An 8,148-nucleotide genomic window follows, 5' to 3' on the forward strand; every position below is an offset into this window, starting at 1 on the left:
TGACAGAGGACTTTCGTCCCTTTTGCCCTCCCACCTCTGCCATGTAAGGACACAGCCTTCATGCCCTCTGGAGGACATAGCACCAAGGCACCATCTTGGAAGCAGAGCAGAGCCCTCACCAGAAAATTGGACCTTTCAGAATCTCAATCTTAAGACTTGTCAGCCTCCAAAACTGTCAGAAAATAAACTTCTATTCTTTATATATTACCTTTTCTCAGGTATTTTGTTATTGCAGCCCAAAATGGACAATGATTTTCCTAAATGTGTCCCACTCCCAGAACTGCTCAGAATGCCACACACGTCATCTAACAACAGTCAAGTACAAGTGGATGGCAACCCTTGCAATCTGGACATAGTACTTTCACGGACACAACCCAAGATTCTATTGGAGATTGGAGAAAATTGCACAGGCCAGGCAGAGGGCTCACAAAGTGCTTACCATGAGCTCATGTTAATGCACTTATAGGGGTTTTACTGTGTGTGTGCTGGGAATCATCAGTGATCTCAGCAGCCCCACAATCTACGCCCAAAGCTTTAATCAAGATTTACTCTCCCATTACCTTAACCTACAAATGAGTAGAACCTTGCTATTGTGTAGAACTAAAAGCTCAGCCATCCTGAACATTTGCTACAAGTAGGCACTGTGCCACCCACGGCATGCCTGATCTCCTGGCAGCCCCACAGGGTAAGACAGCCAGTTTTTAAATAAAGAAAGTAAGGCTTAGCAAGATTAAGTGACACCCAAGGTCACAAAGCCAGTAAGTGGCACAGCTAGGATTTGAGTCCAGTTGTATCAAAGTACCCCAGGCTCCCTGGACTTTGTCCTTCTGTGTCACCCTGGCGCCATCCCCCAACATGCCCGGCTTTGCAGGTTCACCAGCTTGCTCTCCCTTCCCCAGCAGGTTATGGTACAGAGTCTGCTGGACCCATCTGGAGACCTGCCAAGCTCTTCTCTGATGTTCCAGGAATTGCCTGAAAATAGCAGAAAGCTAACTTGGGACAGAATGAACCACCACTCCAGAATGGATACCTCAAGCTGTTTACTATGCTTTTAATACATGAAAAATTAAGTATAATAAATTATAAACAGTTTATAGAGGCACTAGTACATGTATAATTAATGCCTATTTCTTAGTCCATGAAAACTCTTCTCCAGCTGCCAAAGGCAAAGGTCTCCATGATGAAATATTCTGGGCTTATTCTTGTTTCCTTTTGCTTAGGTTTTGCTGAGCCTCTTTGACATTGCCCTTTGCTGGCCTGCTCTGGGACATTCACAGCTGAGTGTCTGGAACTTGACATTGCCCTTTGCCAGCCTGCTCTGGGACATTCACAGCTGAGTGTCTGGAACTTGGTAGTATCTGCCCCAGATACTCGGCAGTTGTAAGTACACGTCACTTACCAACAACATTACTGAAGAGGCTTTCCTTCCCTCCCATGTGCTCTGCAAGACAGACCTGACACTGGTTCCCTTCCCAAGGACTTGTATCTCTCCAATTTGCAGGGCTGGGGCTCCGCCATCTAGGGGTCTCCTGCCCAATTACCTCTGTGTTCTGTCCCACCCCCGGACAAGCAGAGAGACTGTGTTAATCCCTCCATTCGGTACAGAGAACATCGTAAAAATTGGGTGCCAACTAAACAGGTTCTGCACTGAGCAAAACATCAGTAACATGGTACTTCCTATGTATTAAAATTCAACAACTGCAGCAGGGACCAAAGGTTTGATAGCGTAACCATTTTATGCCCAGTGCCCATGTGGGTTACTTATCCCTGGTTATATGATATGAAATGACAAGAAAAAGCATTTTCTCATTCTCTCCCTACACTCTCCCCCACTCCTGACAAACTACATGACTACGACCTAAAAACCATTAAAAAAAAAATGCCATAATCAATAGTGCACTTCACAGAGCACTGGACAGTTAGTCCTCTGGGCTGAGGAGCGTGCACTCCCTCCTTTTGTTTAGAGTGCTCTGAGGTTCTGGTAAGGACTTCTCTCTCACCCGTTGAGTGCACATGGCAGTATCATTCATTAAGGAGTCTGACTGATGATAGCCATTTGATGGGGGAAGTTGTGACCACAGTGGTCCAATCAGATGTCTTTTGCTGGAATTTGACCCCTGAGCCCCCCTTCATTGTAGGGGCAGTACTCCGATGAGACCAGAGAGGAATTCCTGCTCCATAGAGTCTCAGAGTGAACCAAACTTTCCAGTATTCCTGCTCCTCCATATCCTTCCCTCAGATTTTATTTGGACCCAGAGTCAGTTTCTGTTGCTTGCATCCAAACAACCTCGGCTGACACACATGTCTACATGGTGCCACCTCTTATGGACATTGCCTACGTCTTAAACAGCATCACGCCCAGGATGGCACGTCTCCACTCGTAAATGATTTGCAGCACCTGTGGGAAGAAACTAAAAGCTAAACTAAACATTCCTATCACGCTTAACATTTTTCCCCACTTAAGCTAAATTTCATGTGAAATTTATCAGCTTTTACCTTAGGGCCTTTCTTAAGTAGCGCACTATTTTGTGTTTTGTGTCTATTTGTGCAGAAAAGTATTTTGTGTTTTATGTCAATTAATTCAGGATATCCACCACTTAAAGTTCCTCTTGCGAAGAGATGTCTCTTGATTTACTCTCTGATAAGAGCCTCCCATACTTGAATTCTGAACTTGCTGTTTATTTGTCCCTAGTTCTGGAAAGAAAGGGAGCAGAGAGGGGAAAATAAAGAAAGGTTTGTGGCATATCCCACTGTAATTAACAGGGGAGGTTAAAAAACCCTTACCTGGAGCACCACGAGAATAGAAGTGGAAAGTAAGATCTCGTTACCTCTTACCTGTTTAACTTGCTTTGAACAGCCTGAAGCTATTAAGCATCTCTAGGCAGGTTAAATATTTTTTTCTAACAAGATAACTGTTGCCCAGCTAGAAAGCCTAAGACAACTCTTTAAAAACGGCTTTCCAGTGGCTTTTCTACCACTACCTGCCTTTGATGGACGATACTGTTTAAGGTGTAGCTACTTCACCCTAAGTGAAATACAAGTTAGTGCCAGATACGTAGCCAGAGGCTAGGACGTCTCCAGGATTAGCAGAAGTGGCGATTCAGCTGGCACTCTGCACCCTATTTGTGTGTCAGAATGTTTGTATTTGTTCAGTACTGTTTCCTCCCTGTCAGAGAAGCTTCAAAGATAAGAATTCATTTTATTAATTCAGTGTGGTGCTTTTTATCTTTTCCCTCACACCTGAAGCACCTACTGTGGGTTTCCATCTCTGCTGCCACTTGTGAGAAACCTTGCCGTTTATAAAATGCAAGGAAGCCAGCTCTGTGGTCTTACACAAGAAGCCTTGAATATTTTTCCACCTCACCTGTGTAACTCTGGCAGAAATACAGCATACGAGTCTTGCGGTGTAAAAAGGCAATTAATAATGCTAGGGGCCAAGAGGAGATGTAATGTGGTGTCACGCTTCACCTCTAACAGTTGTCGTTTAAACTGTAAAATATAAACTATGACTGTCTTTATCTTTATGCCACCAAAGAAACCTATAAAGATAAAGGATGACAGCATCTGAAAAAAGAGTTAGCATTTCCAAACCTACCTGTCATTTCAAATGGCAGATGAAACATGGAATTACATTTCAGCAGAAGCCAGCAGAAAAGAGAATGGAACTGGGAAGAAAATCTGATTTCCCTCATTTCTTAAAAAGAATGGTTTTAATATTGTACGGTCCTGCGTTCATTACGAAGGAAATTAAAACAATACGCTTTCACACACCAAAAGGGAAGAAGGAGCGAAAGCGGAAGCTGGGGACAGAAAGAGACTGGAAAGGAAATCGGGGAGTTATAACACAGACGCTCCCTGGAACAAAGCATGAGGACACTGGCTCTGAGCTCCGGGGATCCCCCAGCCGCCTGCGCTGGTGCTCCATGAACTGCTGTGATTTGTGCGGATACTCACTTAGGCCTCATTTTTAATAGTCTTTCCTGTGGTACTTTCCATTTTAGCGAGCTACAATAAAGTCTGAGGTTGGGACACATCAAGAGACACTGGGGAGAGGGGAGGATGGGCGGAGGGAGGGTAACTGGTGGGACCACACCTACGGTGCCTCTTACTAAAGGGTACATGTGAAACTTACTAAATGTAGACTATAAATGTCTTAACACAGTAACTAAGAAAATGCCAGGACGGCTATGTTAACCGGCGTGATGGAAATATTTCCGATTGTATATAAAACCAGCACATGGTACCCCATGACTGCATTAATGTACACAGCTATGATTTAATAATTTTAAAAAGAGAGAGAGAGAGAGACAGACACAGCCCACTGTGTATGCTTTACTACTGTGTCCTGTAAAATTACAGAGCTTAGCAGCTACTCGTTCTTTTATCTGAGACAGTAACTGGTACAGTTAAATCTTTAAAAAATGAAAAAAAGAAAGAAGTCACATTCTTATAGCCAAAGAGAAAATAACCGTATTTAATGGGAATTTGAACTCTGTGGACCAAGATCCTTTCATTTTTCTTTTAAAGAAACCAAGAAGCAGTCACATGTGAAATAGCTGGGTACATCTGGGTTTGGGTGACCGTACGGAGGCTCTGCTCGTCCTCTTTGGCCCTGCTCGTCCATTCCAAGGAGCATCACCACCTCCACCCTACCCGTCTATATTCAGATGCCTACCACCACTACGGGCATCTAAAAACTTTCTATTCTTCCTCTTTCCCGGAAGGCTTAACATTTATTTTAGAAGTCATAGTCTAATAACTGTGGAAGAGCTAATACAATATTCTGACTAATATTGTGTACTAATCTAAACAGATTCAATATGCTCATCTTTTACAGTTTGTGTAAAAAGTCAATTTTAATAATCCTTTGCATTTTTATTTCCTTCTTTAATCAGTTGTCACTTTACTCAACATTCTGATCGCTCAATTAAAAAAATGTATTAAAGTGAAAGTTATTTCCAGATGTATTTTTCACTTAATAAGACACACAAAATGTGTAAAACCACTCCCCAAGTCAAGAAATACACAAAAACACAATAATGAGACCACATAGTCCAGCAGTTCAAGACCCAGACATTGGGGTTGAGCTGACCCAAGATCAAATTCAAGCTCTACCATTTACTAAAACTATGTGACAAGTTACTAAACCTCTCCAAGCCTTTGTTTTCTCATAATGAAAATAGGCAGGATATAAAGTTTAAGTGAGAAAATTGAGTAACATGCATAATGCAGTGTCCGGGCACAGTGAGTGACCAAGAAAAGGCAGTGACAGGGGTTGTCACGGTGCACTGGAAGAAAAACCAGAGTCGAACCCAGGACACTGGCTCTGCTCCCGAGCCCACCACTGACTGAGAAGGTAGCCTGGTTTTCTCATGTGCAAAGGAAAAAAGGGTAGGCCAGATGATGCCTAAAGCTATCCTGCTACTGACCTTCTGTGGACATTTGAAAGATACCGATCATACTTGGCTGTAAGGCATCATGCTGTCTGCCCCGCCTGAAAACACTGTCCTGGGCTCTTCCCAAGGCCAGCTCCTCCACTGCTTGGGGGTCTCACTTCAGAGAGGCCTTCCCGGACTGCTGGGCATTAAGTAGCAGGCTGACCCCTCCCTCCCTCCCCCACTCCTCACTCCTCATCACACCACCCTGGGTGTTTCCTTCTGATGCTTGTTTATCTTCCGCCTCCCCCCATCAGACTGTCAGCCTCATGAAGGCAATTATCTTTTCAGCTTAATCTCGTCGTTGCTGATGCTGAAATGGTGCCTGGCACATACAGCTCAGCAAATTCTTGCAAATGTCACACCCAGTTACACGCCCAAGAGAAAGGAGTGTGCATGTTCACCATTTCCCCACAAGAATGTTCTTAGGTGTTTTGATTCAGTGTAGCCAAAACCTGAAAAGCACCTGACAGTCCACCAACCGGAGAACGACCAGGCAGACCACCTGTCAGACAGCCATGTCATGTTAGCATACTGTAAGCAGGCAGAGAGGGGGCACTTTCCACTGATACTCACAGCACAGCTGCTGAACCCCTTCTCACACCACAGGGTCTCCGTCAATCCCAGCCCCGTGAGCTCAGGAAGGCTGGAGCAGCATCTGACCCGACTCTCACTGGCATGAAGAGACGCGTCCAAAGTTGCACAGTGATTGGCAGGCTGAAGGCAGGAACCGAGCTTCCTGGCTCCCACTTCAGTGCTCTGTCCACTGCAGCCACCCCTCTCCCTAATCCATGAGGCAAGGCAGCCTAATGGAAGAGATCTGGAATCAAGCTTGGTTCTGCCACCCACCAGCTGTGGAGCCTCCGTGTGACCCCACCTTTCTAGCCTGAATATCTCCCTCTGGGTTATGGAGAAGGAATCATACCTACCTCAAAAATTTCCTATAAGGGTAAATGAGATCTTGCCAGTCAGGGACATAGTGATCGCTCAGTGAATTTTACAGTCATGGTGGAAAGCAAGTGTGCCATATCCTTCAGAAAAAAGCCGCACCTGTTATGAGGCAAGATGGGAAACAAGTGTCACTGCCAATTCATGGAAGCTGGTGGTATCTTCAGAAGGCCAGACAATTCCACATCTTACTTGGAAGTTAAATGTAGTCAAACATCAGTTTACACTGGCTTTTTTCAAGAAAATTTCTCAGCTTCTTCTAAAAGCAAATAAATCTTTGAATAAGCCACTAAATACTGTATTTTATACTCTAGCTAGAGAAGCTGCTTTCTTTCACAGAGGAAAACGTGCAGTGTAAGAGTCATCCTAGATTACCTATAGACACGTGCATTTTGAAACGTTGTTGAAAGTTCTAGTACATTTCTTTTCTACACAAAGGTCTGATTTTAGAGAAAACCACTGGAATTTTCATTTTATACTTCTGTCAAGTTAGTTGAATGTAAATGTTTCGAAAACTAAAGCCTGTTTGGTTGAGAGAAATATGTGGAATTAGTAGGGGATGGGAAAATACTTTGAAAAAGAAGCCCGAACAAACCAGATGTAGTATATGCATGTAATTGTCATCTAAAACCATAAGTGGAAATCAACATCAATAGCTCCCTGACAAAATGCAGTATTTCATGTATATCATTCGACTCTGCAAATGGTCTCATTTCTTCATCTCTATAAACTGGAACTGTCTTTTGTTTCTCCTAAACAAAACTCGATGGGTACTCAGGCCGTTCTCTGATGTTAAATCATCAGAAATGGCATTGCATTATTGCGTGACCCCTCTTGGGGTCGGAAAAGGGGGAGAAAAGAGGGCAGTCTAAAACCCCCATGCCGTCTTTAAAGGGCATCACCAGACACGTGTGGCCCCGTGAACGAGCCACATCAGTACATTAAGGGCCAAGTGCTTTCCTTGTCAGAGGACAATTTGATGCTGGTGAAGGCTTTATATTTCCACAGTTGTTTCTGAAAAGAAATAGGAAATATGCTATTTAGATTGTAAAGCAACTAAAATAGAGGCATTTGTGGCAGATGGGATTTTTATGAGCTGTTTGTCACCATATACCAGTCTTGTTAAGAAGTAATCGTTTTCTGCTTCATTACACTAAGATAGCTCTGTTTAGGGGTCCACTCAGCTGTGAAATGATTTCAAAACTTTTATAAGGAATAGAGACTGGTTTTTTTATATATAATAAAAGATTGTTGACAAAAATGTACTGAAACACACACACAAAAAAATGGTCAAATGCACCATTTCTGTGTCAGGGAAATAGAGATATGCTGAATATCCTACTTATGCCCCATCTGCTCATTTATGCCAGCAGCGAAAACTACATAATATGCTTATTTTCTTCACCTCAGAAAAGTAAAAGTTCCTTTTATGTTTTTACGTAGTCTCCATGGCATATATCACATAAATAGAAAAGGGTGAGGACTTGAATGAGGAGCCATTTCAGCTTAAGGTAAGTAAAAAGAAAAACAAATCTGGTAAATGCAAGAAACACACCACATTTTAACAGGTTTACTTTCCTCAAAGATAATCTATTTTTAGGTTTCTTTTCATACATGACAATGTTTTCAAAAGATCAGCTTGGGGGCCAGGGACAGCCTAAGCTTCTTATTTTATCTTCTTCCTCGGCTGTAATCCCTCAAATGTAATTCAGGAGCATCAGGAAACCTTGGTTCAGATCCTGGGCCAGCCACTTACTTATGTAAC

This window comes from Nycticebus coucang, chromosome 12, assembly GCF_027406575.1.
Source record: "Nycticebus coucang isolate mNycCou1 chromosome 12, mNycCou1.pri, whole genome shotgun sequence".
In the NCBI taxonomy this organism is placed as follows: Eukaryota; Metazoa; Chordata; class Mammalia; order Primates; family Lorisidae; genus Nycticebus; species Nycticebus coucang.